This window comes from Cibotium barometz, chromosome 16 (genome assembly GCF_041138505.1).
Source record: "Cibotium barometz isolate CiBa-2024 chromosome 16, ASM4113850v1, whole genome shotgun sequence".
Taxonomy (NCBI): domain Eukaryota; kingdom Viridiplantae; phylum Streptophyta; class Polypodiopsida; order Cyatheales; family Cibotiaceae; genus Cibotium; species Cibotium barometz.
Genome location: NC_141061.1, coordinates 7,404,933 through 7,425,655, shown reverse-complemented (window position 1 = coordinate 7,425,655; position 20,723 = coordinate 7,404,933).

The window sequence follows — 20,723 nt, the reverse complement described above, 5'->3', positions numbered from 1 at the left end:
CTGAGCATGCTCGGATCACTCCCCCATCATGGTCTCCTTCCCCCTTCAAACTGAAACTTGAGTTTGATGAGGGAGTAGATAAAGCGTGGGAGGCAGCAAGAGCCCAAGGTGGGCACCCACAAGATCGATGGGACAGATGCATCCGACATGCCACAAATTTCTGTAAAAAATATGGCAAGGCCTAGGCCCCGATCGGAAGAGTAAGAATCTCAGTGGTTGAAGGACTGAGAGCGAATCTTATGCAAGAAATGCAACAAGAGGGCCCTGATGAGATCAATACTACACTGATTTGTAATCTTGATTCCTACCTATAGTCGCAAGCAAACAATAAGGATGAAGCCATTAGAATCCACTCTCGCACATGATGGGGCTGGCTAAGGGTGACGTCCCAACCAGCTTTTTCTTATGAACAATTCGAGAGAGACATTAATAGGAAAGAATAAGTAGGCTAAAGAAACCAGAAGGCTCCCTTACTGAAGATGAAAAAGAGATGGCCTCTCTCTTTACTACCCACTTGTCAGCCATTAGTGGAGCCACACCCGTTCTTGATAATGGATACCCGAGCAACTGGATAACTTTTTGTCAAGAATATCGACTTCAATTGATCGATCATCCCTCACAGTATTGAATAGGCTGTTCACAAAGGATGAGCTAAGGTATGCTACCAGCAAAATGGGCAAAGAAAATACCCTAGGTTCGGACGGCCTGCCCATAGAATTTTATTGGCACTTCTGGTAGCTTATCAAGGCTGGCCTATGTGCTATGATTAATGAAGCTTACCGAAGGGAGGAACTCTCCCCTGAGGTAAATGGGGACACATAAAACTTATCTCGAAGAGAGCTCATAGGCTGAGAGTAGGGGGCAGGCAGCCACTCACCATGCTGAACAACTCATATAAGGTGTTTGCCAAAGCCATAGCTCTTAGGATAAAATTCATACTTCCTAGAGTGGTTGACCCTAATCAATTCGGGTTCGTGCATGGCCAACAGATCCATGAGGAAATTCTTAATGTTCAATGTGGAATTGACTATGCACTCTCTCTCAAGCAACCATACATGCTTCTCATTGATCTGGATAAAGCATATGATCGGGTTAGATAGGATTTCATGCTAGCAGTTTTGGAAAACATGGGATTTGGACGAGCCCTGATTGGGATGGTCCTTTCTTTGCTGATGAATGCCAATGCAGAAGTCATAATCAATGGAATGGCGGTTGGGGAGTATGCATTACACAGATCTGTGCAGGGTTTCCCTCTTGCTTTACTCCTTTTTGCCATGGTTCTTGTGGACCATTGTGTTTCTCTGCTTTATCTTTCTGTTGAAGCTTTTCAAAATGTGTAGATCGAGAAGACTGAGGAATATGAGAATCTGTCTTTGTAGTGTCTCTCAGAAATCCATTTTTCTTCTCGCAGTATGTTGCTAAAGAGAGGGCATTTCTAAGAGAACGAGGATGAAACATGTTCACTTATGCTCTAATAACTGGCTTGAGACCGGCTATGAACTTTCTCCTTTGCTCTTTCTTACGCACTTTCTCTATAGCTTGAAGTTATAATAAAGTTTGCCAAAATCCGTCAATATAGGCTAATATGTTCTCCTTTTCAAGCTGTTTAAAAATATCCCATCGCTGTCTGGCTTTACTCATATGACGGAGATAAGAAATCCTTCTTGATCAGCTTTACTCTTATATGACGGAGGTAAGAAATCCTTCTTGATCAGCTTTTGGAAGTCTTTCCATGACTTTGGTTTGCGTTTGCCCTGCCTAATAACATTCCACCAAAGAGTTGCACTACCTACCAATGATTAGTAGTACATTTAACCTTATCTTTCTCAGAAAATTTTTCTCCACCAGAAAATTAATCATGAAGTTGGCTCAACCATGCAAGCACTACAAGACACTGTTGCCATACAGGCGATAAGTTACGGGCGCATGTATGGTCGCGCATGTATTTGAATAGTATCGGGCGCGTGTATATTGACATTTAAATTCGTGTGTATTGAACTTTAAGTAACGCGTCTACCAGCGCATGTATATTAGCATCTAAATTTACGTGTATACTGGTTTTAGAAACGCGTGTATAAGCGCGTGTATATACACACAATTATACACGCATGAATACACGCATCAATACACGCTTTATTTAGAAAAACTAAATTCTTTTACAAAATTAAAAACTATTTTCTTTAAACCATCTCATAGTACATTACAGTATATATCATTACACAATCCCACTACATGCATTTACAACAATGAAATATATTCAAAAATAAATCATGAGATAATTAAAAGACAACATATACAATAGAAATGTCATCAATTTAGAACGATACAGTGATGGATTGGTTAGGGTTCGATCTCATCTTCAATAAGATCCATCCTTGCCAAACGATCAACATTAATATCCATTTGATCAATTTGTAAGGCTATGATTAAATTTATTCCACTATCGATATTCTATCCATTGATAATGGTATCGATGTCTAGATCATCCTCATCAACATCACCATCATCCTCAATGGTAGGATCATTCTCATGATCATGAGAAATGGCATGCTCATCCAAATTATCATGATCATCTCTTATTTCTTAATCATCGATCACAACATCTTCATTGGCATGTTCGACATCATCTTCATTGCGGCTTGTTACATCCTCCATATGCTCCATATCAGTGAATGTATTATACATCACTTTGGAACGTGGTGCAATAGGGATGACGTACCACCATTTAATGTCATGCACCATTGGCAGATAGATAACCTACTCAAATACACATACTGCAGTAATTAATTAGCATATCAAAAGTCAAGGGGTACGCAAGCTTAGATATATATGTACATGAAACACATTAGTAAAAAAATGCATACCTGCTCACATTGTTGTGGCAATACGAGCCTATCTTTCTTTGTTTTGCCAAAACTTTGTAGAGTCAATAGTTACATAGCCACTTGCATGGCGTTTTATCGTTGCATTAGGCCCTTTTTCCACCACGTTCATTTGCCATTTGACATCCAAAACATACACAAAGAAGCGACGAAAGTCAAGCCTAAATATGTCTTGGATTGTGCCACAATAATCATTCATTTTTCCATTAGCTCCCTCAAAGCTACTAATGACACCGCAATCTTGTGTATTCCTCTTTTCATCAATTCTTTGTGTTTGAAAATGCTTGCCTTCACACCATATAGCATTGAACATAGTGCACTGGACCAAAATAGAAGCAATATTTGCGTAAGCAATGTGAATAAATATTAAAAGCAAATCACTTACAACTAATGCAAAACATTAGTTCTATGTACCTTTAACATGCATCCTCGTGCATACTCCCATTCTTCTGCCGTGATATGCAGCCCCTCGTCGCTCTCTGCTCTCTCCATTTCCTCATGCAACCAATCAACATGGATATCATTCGGAAGTGTTGCTAGATGCTTAGGGTACGCCTTACGAGAGCCATGTTGCCTCCGAAAGAGAGCTCTTTCTGCTTGCCTTTTTGTCTTTGCATCCTCATATCTTGTAACCCATCTGCTCATCACATCACTATTAAGGATGCAAGTGAAATTGAGATCATCAATCAATGTTCTGTCAATTACTTTACTCTGTCCTTTTCCTTGAGGCACAATAGAGGTCATCCTCAAGTCCTCTTCATTGCTCCATAGTCGTGGGGGCAAAGAGCTATCCACTTGACCAAGAAATTCTGAAATATATACAAGAGACTCTTGTATCAACCAACCCTCGGCCATGCTTCCTTCGGGCCTTGCACTTTGCCTCACAAAGTCTTTTAAGGTCTTCATGAAGCGCTCTAGAAAGAACATCCAACGTGCATGCACAGTGCCGCATAAAGCAATTTCGTCCACTAAATGCACAATGAGATGTAGTTGACTTGTGAGAATGGTTCACGGAAAAGTCTCCTCTACCAAACAAACCACCTCCACTGCCATAACACGCGCATCATCCAACGTGGCATCCAACGTGGCTGGATCAATTGCTTTGGAACTAACATATCTGAAAAATAAATGAATAGTACGTTATACCTCATACATGTTCATTTTGCAAGGTATAATGAAGGGTGATCTGACATGGGTTTTACATACCTCATAAGCTCGCCCTTACTTAAACATGTGTTTGATGCGAGGAATTATAGGAAAGTGTCGTAAGACTTTACGAGGTACATTAAAACTCTTCACATCTGTTCTATACCTTGCTTCACCACAAGTGGGACAATGTCGAGCCTCCTTATACGTCCCACAAAAGAGAATGCAATCATTGACGCATGCATGTATGCGATCATAATCCAATCCTCCAAGAGATGTCACATAGCGCCTCGCTATGTCTCTTGAGGTGGGTAGTCTATTTCCCTTTGGAAGTATGTTTGATAATAGCCTGCATCCAATATCATCAATTAGTCCTAAACCCTAAACCCTAAACCACTAATTCAAATTTGCAAGTTAGAATGCTTACTTCAATAATGTGTCAAGACTTGCATTGCTCCATCCATAAACTGTTTGTATATTGAGTAGTTCAAGTGAAGCACGTAAAATAGAGAATGTGCACCCTTCAAAAACTGGTGTCGATGAAGCCTTGTAAAGATGCTCTTGTTCCATATCATCGTTGTCCATACCTTTGGGATCATCCCTAAAAAGATACCACACCATATCATCAAACACTTCCTCTTCCACAACTTCATGGGGTGCAGGGCTATTGTCATCCCTTTCCCACTCATCTCTGACAATAGATCCCGAAGCTCTAGCATCATCTCGTCGACGCTTTGCGTGCTCTCGCCGCGCGCATAGGGCACCATGTTAGGGTGTGGTACTGCATCCTGCTTCAATTAGAGTATATATATTACAACTCCATTAATTTAATTTGGATACCATGAGTCATTTGAATACTATCAATTTACATCTACTCACCTCTAAACCTGTTTGATTCCATTCTCCATACATGGAGATGTGATTCGAGGTAATTCGACGCGCTCATACAATGCATCCTTGACATCGATTACACATACACTTGATCCTTTGTCCCAACCACACATCGCGATTACGACGATGACGCATTGTCTCATCCTCACCAGAACTACTTGAGGAGGTTGATGACATCCTATGTACAAAAGAGTAAACACAAAATCATAATCAGTTTTCAATTAAACTATAAAAAACGCGTGTAATAACGCGGCTATATCCTCAAAATCGTGTGTATCAACGCGGCTATATCCTCTTCTTCGCGTGTATAAACGTGGCTAAATTCTAAAAATCGCGTGTATAAATACGGCTACATCCTAAAAATCGCGTGTATAAACGCGGCTGATTTATTCTAAACGCGAAAATACACGCGCTTTTACACGCGACGACCTGTCCATATCTAAAAATAACCCGCCTTCTCCAAATAAAGATGTGCCTTTTTGTATGATATGAATATAACTACTATCATGAATGAAAACAACAATTCACCTATTCATATAGTGTGGACTCTTTTTCACTTTTTGTTCATAATATTAAAGCTTTCTGTTTAAGTCAAGAGCTTACCTTAGCCTTTCCGAAGTATGTGTCGTTGGACCTTACCTTAGAGTTGTCGATTGTAACTTTCCCATGTGGGTGTGCTAGCTCATCTTGTCGCGTCTTATCAATTAAATCAATCTGTATGGTGTTTTGATCAATCAACAATCAAATAAATAAATAAAAACAAGTGAGCCAGAAGGGTGTGAAAAGGGCCTATGCTACGGGAGGCCCGCACATGGCATTTTCGTACCCCTTTGGCCCCTTTGTATTTTAACCCAAGACACTGTTAATTTTTAGAAATATTTAAACCGAAGATATAAAATGTAAATTTTTATAGTATGACTAATTTTATTGATTCACTCAAAAATTTGAGTTAAAGTTAAAAAATTAACCCAATTAAATCAATTTGTAGGTTGTTTTCAGTAAACAAATATTAAATAAATGAAAAAACAAGTGGGCCAGAAGGGTGCAAAAAAGTCATGTGCGGAAGTCCCGCACATGGCATTTTTGCACCCCTTTAGCCCCTTTGGATTTTGATGTTTTGTGCAATTCGAAGGCATGGAGAAGAGAACATAGAAAGACGAACTTAAAAACAAATTCCACATAAGACGATTCATAGAGATTGCAATACAATTGGACAACGATTCATAGAGATTGCAACATAACATTATGAAGGAGATCATTTATATAAAAGTTTACATATGAGATGGTGGGATTTGGGATACAAGGGCTGTCCAAACACTTTTTAGCTATGGGTAGCTCCCCTATTAAGATGGCTTCTGCTATGTCCGTGGGAAAATTTTGGCCTATAGATTTAGCAATTCCTATCTAGGCCAACACCTTGCCTCTATAGTTTGTACCAAAAGTAATTACAAGCGACTTCTTAACTAATATGGCATGGCTAATTGACTAACCTAAAGTGGCCACATAGCTGCTTTGACAACGCTTTCAATGCAAAAAGTGGAAAAGTGGTAGACGGGGTGAAGTCCTTATGGATTATTAAAAAATCATCCACAGGGAGATGGGGAATGTAATGGTTCAGGCCTGGGTATGGGCCAGTGGAACTACGTGACCCCCCCTACCTTGTGCGGCCCAAGTGGTGTCAACCTCCACCACAGCTTCTTGCTTTTCATCTTCATCTTCGTCTTCATCGGCTTTGCATTCCAAATCAATCTTGGACCTTATCTCATCCAAATCTACCCTCTTTGGACTTCTGCCACCCATCTCCCGGCACAGCATGCCCACAAGTTGAGATTTTTCTGTGTAGTTTTAAACTCCTCCTTAGTTACGTGAGCTTGTTATGCGCTCTTTGTTACCTCTAGTGTGATCACCATTGTGTCCTCCATGGAATTTGTCAACAGCACAAGGATATCCTTAAGATAGCCTGTACCCGAATCATCTCTAGGGAATTCACATTTCACTTTGAGCATGCTAAGGCACTCATCCATGCAAATCCCATAAGATTTTTCGATGTCAAAAAGAGAAAGAGGTCCCTCCCAACCATATAAACTTTTAATTTCTATTTTTCTGGAATGGGGGCAAAGCCATCTTCCTCTTCAATTGCCATGCTGCTAATATTGGCCTTAAAGCATCAATGGCTCTTGTCCCAACCCCAGCTCACCCTCTGGGAAGTCTTTTTGGGCAAGTAGCACTGATTCATTGGGACCAGAAGTGGCTACCCTATCTTGCTCACCCTTCTCTGTGACAAATCCCCCAAGGGACAACTGGAGGAGCTCAACCTCACCTTCCTCGGTTCCTTCAAAGATGTGGAAGACAAAACATGACAACCATGAGATGAAGCGCTCGCCAATATCCCCTTAGCCGAGCTTGCGGACTTGTTTGTTTTCAAGCTCTATGAAGTGATATGAAAGTGCCACCATACGTTCAAATATTTTAAGCCATTTTTTGAATGGTTTTTCCGTTGTGGGCTATGTGCTCGAGTAGTTTACATGGAACCCACAAAGCCATTATCATCCCGTAATGCCAGTGAGTGCAGCAGGTGAGCGTGTCAACAAATAGATCTAAGTGCAATCAGATGGTTGAGGTCTAGTCAACCACACGAGTGAACATAGCGTGCAAGTGTGTAGCCTGAGGTAAGTGAGTCTCACACGTAGGAAGTCCATGAATTGCTCTAGGGGTGTCATGATGTGGTGCTCTGGAGAGTGCAAAGAAAAAAATGACACATAAAAGGGGCCTTGGGTATTTATAGAAGGTTTGTGTCCTATCACACTGGACAAAAAAAAAAACCTAAAATGGGCCTTGGGTATCTATAGAAGGTTTGTATAAAAATAAACCAACCATACCACAAAACCACAATTTCAATAAACCAAAATGCCTATGCATTAAACCAAAGTACCATAGAAAATAACTATATTTATAAAACTCTATAACGGAGTGATATTACAAACCAACTCCAAAGTGTTGATGGATGGCCTATATTGCATTTTAGGGTACTTGATGGATTGCACCATTTTGCAGAATCCTACTCTAGTTTAAAGTAAAAATGAGCTAAGCATAACTTTCCCAATTTAAAGCAAAAATGAGATAAGCACTTTCCTAGTATCAAGCACACAAAAGCCAGAAGGCATGCAAAATAAGCACACAAAATCCATGAAAGTAAGATAAACTACCTTGAAATGCGATATAGGCTTTTTAGGCATGCTACTTCGCCCAGATCACATTTCAAGGTACTTTTACGTTTATGCATAACAGATCAGTCTATATTGAGGGAAGATGAAAGAGTTGAAAACAAATCCGTTTATATGCGAGGATGTTAGAGATAAAAACTAACTTGGAACCTTGAAAGGCTTAAAGAGATCTTGAAGGGAATCTTGCATTGGACCTACTATGGGCTCAGGTGGAAAGTAGTATAGGCACTTGAGGAACTCATAGAGGGTTTGGAGGTCAAAAATAAAAAAGGAACAATTGGTCTAGAGCATGCAAAAGGTATAATTCTTTTTGGGAATCCTGCTACTTTACTGTTGTTCTGTACAACGCGCCGAGATTTTCAGCATGTGCATGGAATTATCACCATTTAGTATCATTTTTCCTTTTTATCACTTATCTCCTTTGCAAGATTTCAGACCTGTGCATTTTTCCTTTTCTCACCCACTCTAACTAACCATTCTTCACCACGAGTTCTCTACATGAACATTCTTCATTTCTTCATAGTGCACCATTCTTCTTCTTCTTCACCAAGCTCAAAGTTAATAGATATCTCTTCATCAAGCTGCCCTTAGAAGATCAACAAGCTCCTTCTCTTGCTGGATTCATCAAGCTCTTGGTGGTCCTAGTAAGAATATCTTCCATCTACCATATTTTTTTGGTGGTGAATTCTCTTATTTTATTCTAGAACCCCTTATATCTTCTTTGCTAAGGTCATCTAACTATACGGATACTGAACTGCAAGCATAGTTTACTTATTTTGACCCTTAAGTTGCAACAGTCATCATTTTTCACTAACACCAAACGTATGTGGTTGAGCGCTCTATCTATTTATAATTTTTGAGTATTTGTATACAAATATGTTTCTCCATGTAATGCAGTATATTTGTTTAACAGGAGACGTTAGAGTCACACTCTCTAAACTCTACACCAAACTTCCATCCTGATGTAATATTGTGAGTAGACATAAGCATACGTTATGATTTTTTATAACTTTGAAGTGGTGCCTCTGCTTATAACATCAATGCTTTTCAGTTATTGCATAAGAGAATAGTTTCTATATTGGAACTTTGAATGGAGTATGAAAGCTTGGTCGTATACAAAAATACAAGTATATCATTGTTCAATATTTACCATTGAAATTTGTGCCATCATGCACACTAAGTGGAAGTATAAATTAAACAAGTAGGAGAGCAATAAGACATGTTTTCTTGTAGATGGAGAACACTTTTTATTATATTTTTCAAGCTTACTTCTCCCTTAATGCAAGACAACTCAATGCAAGTCTTACTACATTTCCTCATAAAACTTCACATAATGAATTTTGTAAATCTTTATAACTGATTATATATTTACATTGCAAGTTATAGATGTAAAATATGAGGAAATACATTTGTTCTGTTCAAAATTGATATTGGAACTTTTGGAAACTACATCTCTGGTGGTTGTAGATGATATATAGGAAACTAATATTACTCCACAAGAAACCCAAGGTGCTAAACAGGATCCAAAATCAACTATAGAAGAGCCCAAAGTGGATGAAGTAGAACATGTAAATGAAGAAGAACCAAAAAGAAAGAAGATTAAAAGACAAAACAAAAAGAAATCCAAGCCAGAGGAAGAGTCTAAGGGAGAGCTAAAAGGAGTAGAGCATCATGCCACGAAAGAGCTATAGGAGCCCAAGATAGAACCATCGGAGCCTCAGCTACCTGAGATAGAGGTTGAGTAGGATTGCGAGAGATACAAGAGGAACAACCAACACAAGAACTTGAGCCACATGAGGAGAAGCCAAAACGAGAGTCTAAGCTCTGCAAACATCAAGAATACGAGCCCAACCCACAACCAAATAGTAATGATGAAGAATCTCAAGTAGATGATACTAGAGAGGTGCACTACCAGCACCATAGAACATTATCTATAAGATCTTAACAAAGACAGTTTTGTATATTATATATAAAAAATCAAGTCTTATTGAATAATACTTATAATAATTACTCAAGAATCAATGAAATTGAAGCAATTTTTAGATCCTTACATGTCATTGTTTGTTCTTTTCTCTTTGGCATGTGAATGTGAAAGCAATTTAAATGTAAGATTACATAGATACAAAAATTTAAATACATACAAAACATTGTCTTGTACATTTTACATGTCATTTGAAAATGCAAATCTTTTTGGCAAGTCTAAATCTTCATTTTGTAAATCTTTTCTCAGCTATGAAAGTGTATAATTTTTTACAATTGGAATCATAGTTTGAACTTCACCCATGCACTTTCACTTGAACATCAATAACTTGTATGTATTCTAAGCCCTCTTCAAGAGGCACAAGCTAATTTTGAACTCTATGTGCCCTTGTATAGAAAAAAGAGTTTCAAATTCTGGCTTCCAATAATGTATTTGCATGATAGTGTTTTTGCCACAACCGTGCATATTATACCATCTATCTCTCTACGATCCCATCCATTGTCAAGAATATCCATACTTACATTTGTACAAATAAACATTGTTTTTGTACTACGAGTATCACGATGTTGGAAAAGAGATCAATAAATACATTAATTGATGTGAACAATGTGATTTTAACAACTCTTGTTATCACTTGGGGTTTCAAATTATGTGGCTCTATTACCATGGGAAGGGTGTAGGGTGCAACCATGTTGTGGGGATTTACCCTTCTGCACTTGGGAGCACAATAGCTCAACCTAGAAACCAAAAAAACATGGCCTAGGACACAAATACATGGTCAGGGTGTATCACTCACCTCATGAACACATGGTCAGGGTGTATCACTCACCTCATGAACACAGGTCACCTTGGATTCTTGTAGGTAGCATCTACACAGGAGCACCTGAGAGCTCCACTCCGTTGCCACCACCATGCTCCAATAGAAGCTCGACTCTCTCTCTCTCTCTCTCTCTCTCTCTCTCTCACACACACACACACACACACACACACACACACTCACACACACACAATGCAGCACACAAGAGCTCAACACACACAAGAGATAACCAAGGGAGGAGAGGAAAAGAGCACTCACTCAGATTATGCATAAGAGAATGAGTGGTGAGAGTTACATTTTTCCTTTTATGTGTGGCTTCTAGGGTTTGCACTCTTGGGGGTGGCCAAAGTTTAAAAATTAGGTCCTATGGCTCCTTCGGCCACTCTAGCTTATGCAAACACCTAATCCACAACTAGTACTCTCAACTAAGATCCCATGGTGTGCCTTTGATAGATAAGCGGTGATCACACATGCAAAATAATATAATATATGCACATTCCAATAAAATCCAACATTTCTAGTGACTTCGGCCAAAGTTGTTGAAGATGGTAAGGTGATCGACATTAACATTGTGGATGTCTCAGTGGTTTAAAATCCCCCCTTCCTGATGTAGATTCCATCCTCGAAAGATGTCGATGAAGATAAGTTGATGCCACAGCATGAGGAAAGCAACAAAAGATTGGCATTATCTTCATAGCAACAAAAATAACAAGTTAGGTGTTCTTGGGAAAACAAGTTAGGTGTTCTTGGGGAAACAAGTAAGATTTAGCACGAAAGAACATTCATAAATGTAGTCATCATATAATGGATATAAGACTAGTCAAACTTCTCAAAGATGCTACAAAGATAAAAATCAATATGGATCTAACTTATAAATGAGTACAAAGTCTTCTATCCATGAGCTTAGTGCAAGAGTATACCTATGGTTTTGACCGCAGTCTCACAACATAATGATGCACATGAATTGTTAGCTTGGAAGTCCCCGGTGTGAATAGCCCTACACAAAGGCAATTTTTACCCTGTGCTGCCAAAGGTTTTTCCCCCGTATGAACACACTCTTGTGTGTTAACCTGAGGGCTAGGGCTTCTACTTGTACTCTTTTACTTCACTCATTTCATATCATTATCATTGAGTACTTTCCAGCATCGAGCTTTGTCTCGCTTGCTCTCTGAGCTTCTCTTTGCATGTGTGTCTGTGTGAGTGCGCAAAGCCTATCAGAGCTTGTGTTTATATGGTGGTAACCTTGGTTTCAGATCCACCTATCATATTGGTGATATCAGAGCTTTGTTCATAGTAGCATCTTAGGTTTTAGTGCCTAGGTCTTAGAGCTTGGGTCAGAGCTTGGTTTTAGTGCCAACACTCCTCACCGTTATTCTCTGTGGTGGTTTATTTATTTTTCGTTTCCACCATACATCTCCTTGGTAAGCTCTCAAATTTCTAGGGTTTCTATTTTATTATGTACATTACTGGTGTTGTCAATCGGTCTCGCTATCGTACATCCTAGGTACGCTCACGCATCTGGCACATTACACAGATCTTGGATTTTTGCCTCCATTTGTACATTAGTCAGTTCTTCTTTTCTGCTACGGTACATTCTCACTAACCCCATACACTAGCACTAAACTTAGCTTTCAAAAGCTTTTGAAATTGGATTTCACTATCCGCCACGTTTTGTTGCTTCAGTTGTTTTGCTACAACTATCTGAGTATCGGCTTTCAATTTTTGGCATTAGACTTCTGAGTCCATCAATTCTACCCGGTCAATAGCCGTTTGGCATTAGACTTTTGTATCCACATCAATTCTCCTCAGTTAGCTATGTCCACTTAGCCTGATCAGCACATCAGCGTTTGATTTTCCTTAGTCAGCATTCACATATTCAACATTCAGCTTCAGTTGTACTCGGATCAGCGATTCAGCTACATCTGTCGGTCTTACCCTGTTAGTAATTGAACCTTCGACTTTGAACTTTCGGTAGCATCGGACTTCTACGTCCATCAACTGTATTAGTCAGCTTTGCCCAATCGGCCCTTTATAGCGTTTGGCTTTCCTCATTCAGCTATTCTACTCCAAGTATTTCGCATTAAAGCATTCGACTTCATCTTCAACATTCAGCCATTCAACTGCAAGCGTTTCGCTTATACAGCCTTCAGCTTTAGGCATTCAGCCGTTCGACTACAAGCTTTTCACTTATACAGCCTTTAGCTTTATGCATTCAGCCATTCGGCTTATTTTTGCATTCAACAGCTTTAAGCGCTGTCATTTGGCATTCAGCTTTTAGTCATCAGCATTTAGCATTTGATTGCGGCTTCCATGTCAGAACTCAACTTTTAGTCTTTAGCTATCCACATTTAATAGTGGTGGCCGGATTTAATTTCTTGGCCGAATTTACTTTCTTGGCCAGGTTGTGACTATCTTGGTTGGGTTTACCCATTAGCAACAATCGACTTTCCACTTTGGCATTTGGATTTTGGACTTCTGCCTTCGGCATTTGGCTTTTAGCCTTTATCAATTGATTCAATAAGCCGATTTAGCGTCCGTATGTCAGCCGATTCAACATCCGTCCATAAGATGGTTTTGCATCCACCATCAGTCAATTTATTTTGATCTCACGGCTCTACCTTCAGCTTTCGACCTACTGATTCCAAGTCAGTCTATGACCTACTGATGCCATGTCAGCTTTTGACTTGCTATTTCCACATTAGCTTCCGTCCTGCTGTTCACATCAGCCTCTGACCTGCTGACCTACTGACTCCACATTAGCTTCCACACCTGCCAATTCTACATTAGTTTCGTCGATTCTACTTGCAGGTTTCAACCTGTAGATTGCTGGTTTGGTAACTTTGCACATGCATTGCGTAGACATTTGAGGTACTCTGAGTCACTTGTTGAATCTACTGCTTGTGTCAGATATACTTCAGTTTACCCACTAAAATGTCCAAAAACACATTGATGATAAGTTGGATGGCACCAACTATCCCATGTGAGCATACATGATGAGGCAAGTAGTGGTGGCAAAGAACTTGTGGTGTATGTATCTGGTGCTGACTTAAGGCCTGTTGGCCTTGCATCTGCTATCAACACGTCAGGGGATCCACTATTGGAACCAGTGAGTCTGATTCCAATGGAGTCTAATTCCAGTGGATTTGTACTGCTTGCACCTGTTCCTTCTACAGCAAAATGGCTCATATGGGATGCTAAAGATGTGCAAGAACATGCCCTCATCTCTCCTACAAATGGCAAGTTATACCTCATATCCATTCATGTACCTCTTCTAAAAGTGCATGGAATATTCTTGCCTCTTTGTATATCAAATCCGCAATGAAGCTCGAGTTGCCTATCTCTGAAAAAAGCTTGACTTGGAGCATCTGACTAAGGGCAAATCTATTGGTGCTTTTCTGACCCGTGTCAAGGATCTATGCAAGAAGCTGATCAATATTGATGAGGTTATTGTGATAGTTCACTTGTCTCTACAGTTCTCAATGGACTGCCTGAATCCTATCAGGAATTTTCTACCACTCTCTGCCTCCTTACAAAGAGTAATGCAAATTTGTACACATTTGTGGGGGAACACAAGCTATGTATTATTGTTAGTGATGTATGTGGCCACTTCTGCATTTGAACCTGTGCTATGTCTTGGAGACATACCTGTATATGTAGTGATGTTTTACTTGGCTGAGATGCATTACTTATGCTAAACCATCTCCTTGTTTGAGTTGCCTCACCTTTACAACTCATTGACATGGATGCTAATGGAGTCAGACTGCTACATTGTCTTCAGTTTGGTTGCCTTGTCACTATGCATAATTCAAGGTTTCTTTACATAAATTTGTGTGGGATTACACGTCCCGTTTACATTGCCATGCTAAGAGGTTGTCTTATACTCTCATGGTATGGTTGAATGTGTGCCTTGCTGCCCCCACTTGTCAGATTTGTTTTATTAGCCTATTTCCATTTGTTGATTACACCTTATCAGCTTTACCATTGACACAGGTTATTTTTTCTAATGTATTGGCATTCAGTGGATATTGATAGCTTATACATTACTTCTACCCACCGTGCTCACATCTTTTGCTTATTGCTAACTCAAATGAGCCCCCTTTGGCTCTTAATCAGACTTCTGCCTACTACTCTAACAATCAACAAATTCAGCAGCAGCCCAACTTTCCCATATTTCTCTAATGTAATGGGTGATGCGTTAATTGAAGAGGATGCATTGTGATCTCCCATTGATAATAGTTAGACATGCGCTACCTCTGGTTATGCATCTTATTTTATTGATTTCACCCTTGTCGCTTTTGCATTACATGAGGAACCACCTTCTCTTTTTGATGCATTGGACGATGATCATTGGGTTACAGTCATGCATTCATCCTTCTATTGCTGCTAGCATTCAGCAGATTCAGCAAAAATTGGCCTTGATGATTGGCTCGTGGCGTTACACCATGCATTTGATGTTTAGACATTGGGCTTTTGCACTATTTAAGTATCTAGTTCATAGCAATTGAGAGGGGGCATCTTACTACCTCCAATGAAGCTTTTGATGCTGCCCCTTATCAGTGAACTGTCAAATGCCTTATTACATATGCAGTACCCATCTTCAAATTCAATATGTAGTGTCACAGTTGAGCAGATTTTAGCATTGCCCTAGCTTTGACATCCCTTTGGGATTGGCAACAAGTAGTGAAGTAGAAAGGCATGCTTGTCCGCCTACACTGACAGCTACCTGGTATGAATTTATGACACTATGGTTTCCAAAAATGGTAAATATTTCCAATAGTAGCCACTGCAGGTTGTGAAGCTGAGTATAGCTTCACAACCTGAGTGTAGCTTTAGGTTGTGAAGCTGAGTACAGCACAACATTCACAGCTCTACTAGGGAATGTGTATGGCTACGCTGTCTATCTTCGGCAGATCTTAGTATTGGACAACTGTCTTCTACCACCATTTTTCACTAACAGTCAGAGCATATATGCAGTCACGCAAACTCCAATTTTTATTGCACGGACATAGCACAGTCAGGTGCATTATCATTATGTCAAGAAGGCTCCATGTAAAATAGATTTCCTTGACCTATGTCCCTACACAGGCCAAAGTAGCAGATGGGCTTACCAAGTCCCTTTTTAGGGTAGTTTGCTACACCTTGTACACGTTCACACCATTCACTTTAGGGAGCTTTATTAGCCTGGAAGTCCCAAGTGTGAACAACCCTACAAATGGGCACTTTTTACCCTATGCTGTGAGACAGGGGTTGGTCTACTTAAGGATTGAATCATTGAACTACATCATGGACCATTTTAGCTTCATGCATAAATGGTCTTCCTAGGATCTTCTCATAAGAGTTGGGTTGTATGGAGAAATATATCATGGCAGATGAAGGTATGCTTCACCCGATGTTTCAGCACCTTGATCCTAAAATCTCATAACATCCCAATAGGTTTGGCAATTGTTCCATCTTCCATCTTGACAACAATGGCAAACACTTCACGACAAGGTTTACCCATCTTTTCCCAACACTTCTTGGTGATTAAACTCATTCCCACACCATCATCTAGGACTCCCATTGTGATTCCTTTGGCAGTGAAACTGAGAGGGTTCCATTAGTCTCATCACTCTCAAAGTATTGTTCCAATTTTTTCAATGGTATTTTGACCATAGAATCGGTGTTGTCCTCATCCATTTGAGGCTCTAGTATAGTCTCATAGAGGAAGTCTGTTGTTTATGAATGTCTACAAGGTGGTAGCCCAACATTAAGTTCCCCATTAAGAAGAGCTTTCAATGCAGCAAAGAGTTCAGGGTTTCCACATAGGCGTGCACTGATTGTGGTCTCAGTTTTTGAAGCCATGAAATCTGTCAACTTAGGGATGTTCAACGGAGTACCCGTCACCTCTCTACCATATGAGGGCGCTGGTGAGATTGGATATCCACCTCTTGAATGGGTTCAATGTTATCATACTCAAATATTCTCCTAAAGAATTCAGAATCCATGGTTGGATAGGTGAGTTATCAATGACCTCAAGGATGACACTAGGTATATCCAATGGTTTGTGGGGGTTGCGAACAATAAGCTTTAGGTTGTTTGGATGAACATAATCAGAGATGTTTACTTGTTTTGGTCTTGGTTATAACTTCTCTTGAGTATGTGTGACCATATCCCTGAGCTCGTGAAGTTGTTCCAGTTCTCTTACAAGGTCAGGGTATGAACCAAGTTTCTCATTTTTTGGTTTCTTGGTGGCTTACATCCTTTACTTTTTGGTCTACTTGGTTTTTGTTTGAGTGTCTCTGATTTTATCAGAACTAGCATGTGTGTCCACTGAATCGAAATCCTTATCAAGATCATTCACGTAGACTGGTTCGTCAGGTGTTCCCAAGTTCACCCGTTTTGTTTTCTAAGTTTTTCTCTCTTCTACGAATTTCTTTCTTCCATGGCCCCTCTTCTTTTTGGATCCTACTACTGAAGTAGCCTGGTTTTCTATTTATTTTCACTATAGGTGTGTTTTAAGCCATGAGTCTCGTTACTGTATTCACAAGTGGGTTAGGGTTTCTCAAAATTGATCTTTAAGTTTAACCACCCACTCCAATCATGTTAAGGGGTGTGATGGTAGGACCATTCTGCTGATTTGCAACTACAACTTTCATTGGGCAATCTTTGATCCAATGATCTACGCCACAATGATTACAAGTTGTAACTGACATGCTAGAAGATGAAGATTGGGTAATTGGTTGGTTTGTGATGGGACACTCAAAGACTCAGTGTGGTCCCTGCTGACAATGATAGCACTGAAGAGGTATTCTCTTGACAGTAGAGTTGTTGATGCCTCGACCTCTTCCTACCGCGGCTAGCTAGTATACTGATTTGACTCCACCTCTTGCATCAACTACATAGTAGTCCGGATAAAGCTTTGTGGAGTCCTCGCAACATGTGATGCATTGTCCAAGTCAACCTCATATTTTGGACACTCACAAAAGATTCCTTAAAACCTATTTGGTTCAATGAGATAATCCTTGGAGGTGGAGGTGGAGGTTGAGGTCCCAAAACCGGTGGAGGTAACGACACATTTTTGTGCATTGTAAATCCTTTGCAATAGGTTTCCTTGTGCATTGTAAATCCTTTGTCCCAAAACTGGTGGAGGTGATGACACATTTTTGTGCATTGTAAATCCTTTTTGCAATAGGTTTCTATGTTGTTTGCTCAGCATTGGGTTGAGGTGTTACAATAGGCATTATGGTTGTGGCTATGATGGAGCTGGTAAAGCAAATCGTTGAGGTCTAGAAGCATTATCAAGGGTTTGTAAATGCATGTGGAGACACTGTGAAGCCTCATTCCCATAATATCCACAAAAAGTACAATTCCCATTATAGCATGCCCCTTAGGACTAGACACTCAGGTCGAATTCCCTTGTTGGCAAATTGAGTACCATTGAAGCTCTCTCCTTCGCTACACATTTTCAGGAGCTTTATTTGCCTTCATCCCCTCCTAGAGTGCTTTCATAAAGTCTGTGAAAATCATCTCTGCTAAAGTGTTACCTTTAGCAATGGGTTTGACAATGTAAGCACTATGTCCAGTGACTCCAAAAGAAACAATTTTAGAATCCCACGATTTGGCTCCCTTGACCATCAGATTATCTCCTAATTGGATGGCATTTATTGTGACTTCATCCCATATAGTGATCTCTCTAATGACTAAGCCATTATAGATCGCTTCATGTTTAAGCCTATGGATGAATCTATCAAGCAGTTGATTATTCGAATAGCATTCATCGAAAGGCAATGAGGGTTCAAATGCTTGGGTTGGCTAATGAAGTCTCGCACCAACTCCTATTTTTCTCTTTGTAACCACCAAGGGTGTCCATAGTCATCAACCAGAGGAACCAGCTACCAGAAGCAATAGTGCAAGCATCAATATCAAAGTCACAAACTCAGATGACCAAGGCGGAAACTGCCGCACTGTCACTCTTGTCACTCCAATGGCATCTTTTAAGGATAGGAGATTCTTCCGTATATATTGTTGCACCAAGGGCATCTCCCAGAGATAGATAGGATAGGACATTCTTCCATAGATATTATCGCATGAAGGGAATCTTCGAGAGATAAGGATGCCACCGACTCAACCACAGGGACATATGCCCCCTCAACTCATCCCAAGGGAGTGAACTCATCCATGTGAGCTAGACATCTCTTTTGATATACTCTTGTAGTTTGTGTCTATTGTGATTTGGAAGGTCTTGAGAGCAGTCATTGCCTCCATCTTAAGCTATACATTGTCCTTTCCATTATGACTTCTATTGAGTGTGCACGGTGTAGAGTGGAATTGTATGCGTGTTTCTTGAGTAGTGCAACTGTCTTGTTCCTCTGTCGCAGTCTCGTCTCTCTTGTGTTGTATTCGTTTTGCTGTCTCTCACCTTATGTTTGTGCTCATTCCACTCTGTCTCTGTGTGAGCACTAAGGACTCCAGACATACTATCCAAAGGAGAGTCCACCAATTAGTGTGTCAGGCAACCAGCCATGCTTCTATAGGTACACTAAAAATTTGGCACGCTCGGTGCGATCGGGTCAAGCTTCCATCACTCCCCCTCCCCACACAGTCCTCTACTACTCAGTTTGGCTTATTTGTGTTTCTAAACATTATTGCGAATGGCACCCTCGCTCCATCTAATCGTGAATCCTCTCTTGCTGACTATCTCATGTACGGGGCAATCCTTGTCTTCTTGACTTTAACCTCACCATTTCTTGCTGTGGTAAGAGAAGCAACTACTGGATGCAGTCACACTCGATCGTGAGGTGAAAAGTGGGTGCTAGTCGGTGGTTAGGCAGCACTGTGGGGCAGCAAACAACGTGGATCCGAATGGTGTGAGGTGGTGGTGCTAGCAAAGCTAAGTAGGCTAGGATGCGATGCTTCTGTCAAGTTCAGCATCAATTCACCCTTCAACTCACCGTGATGGTATTCATCCTCTATTCCTTGCCATCTTACTCTGCACTAGAGGCTACTTATTGCAAGATGGCCACATAAGAAGCTCGTGTAAGGAGTATGTCGTGTCTACACCAGTAGCCGCCACCATAGCATCACTCTCATCTCGAGAGCTACTATCTTCCTGATCCTTGATATCATCATCTTCATCACTAGAGTCAGCACACCAGCGTCGTCATCAACATCTCGAGATTCATCATCATCATTGTCATTGTCATCATCACTGTCGCCTTCAGCATTTGCATACATCAACATCTTCATCCTCATCACGATCAGTGCCGTCTGCAATGCCATGGTCGTCAAAGTCTGTTGTACCATCTTTGGAAGCACCATCTGCAGGTCGATCAGTGCCTTCTTCAGCAAAGTCATCACCAGCATGTCCAGCCGAATCAGCATTCATCATCACCATCGTCTGCAGCATTTTGTCCGTCGTCGTCGTTTGCATCTCAAGGACATCTTCTTGCATCGCCTCTTAGGCTGTTGTTTCCATTGCTTCTTGAGCACCTGTTGATTTCTTGACAAAGAACTCTGCACACCATTCAGCAATGGTTGTGCAAAATTTGTGGGGGCGCGGGTTGTCATCTCCATGTTCAAAATACAGGGAGAGCACCTAACAGGCTCCCAGGTCCCCATCTGATACCATGTAGAAAGAGGCAATGGGATGTAGATCCTCTCTCACACATCAGAGTTACACAGAGGGAAGCATTAACATGTACGTTGTGTTTTTTTAAATTCATGGTGAAGGTTACAGTTATAAAACCCACGGATGGGTATGTCTGTTGATTGCACCCTTTCGCATCTGGGCAGCCAATTAGGCA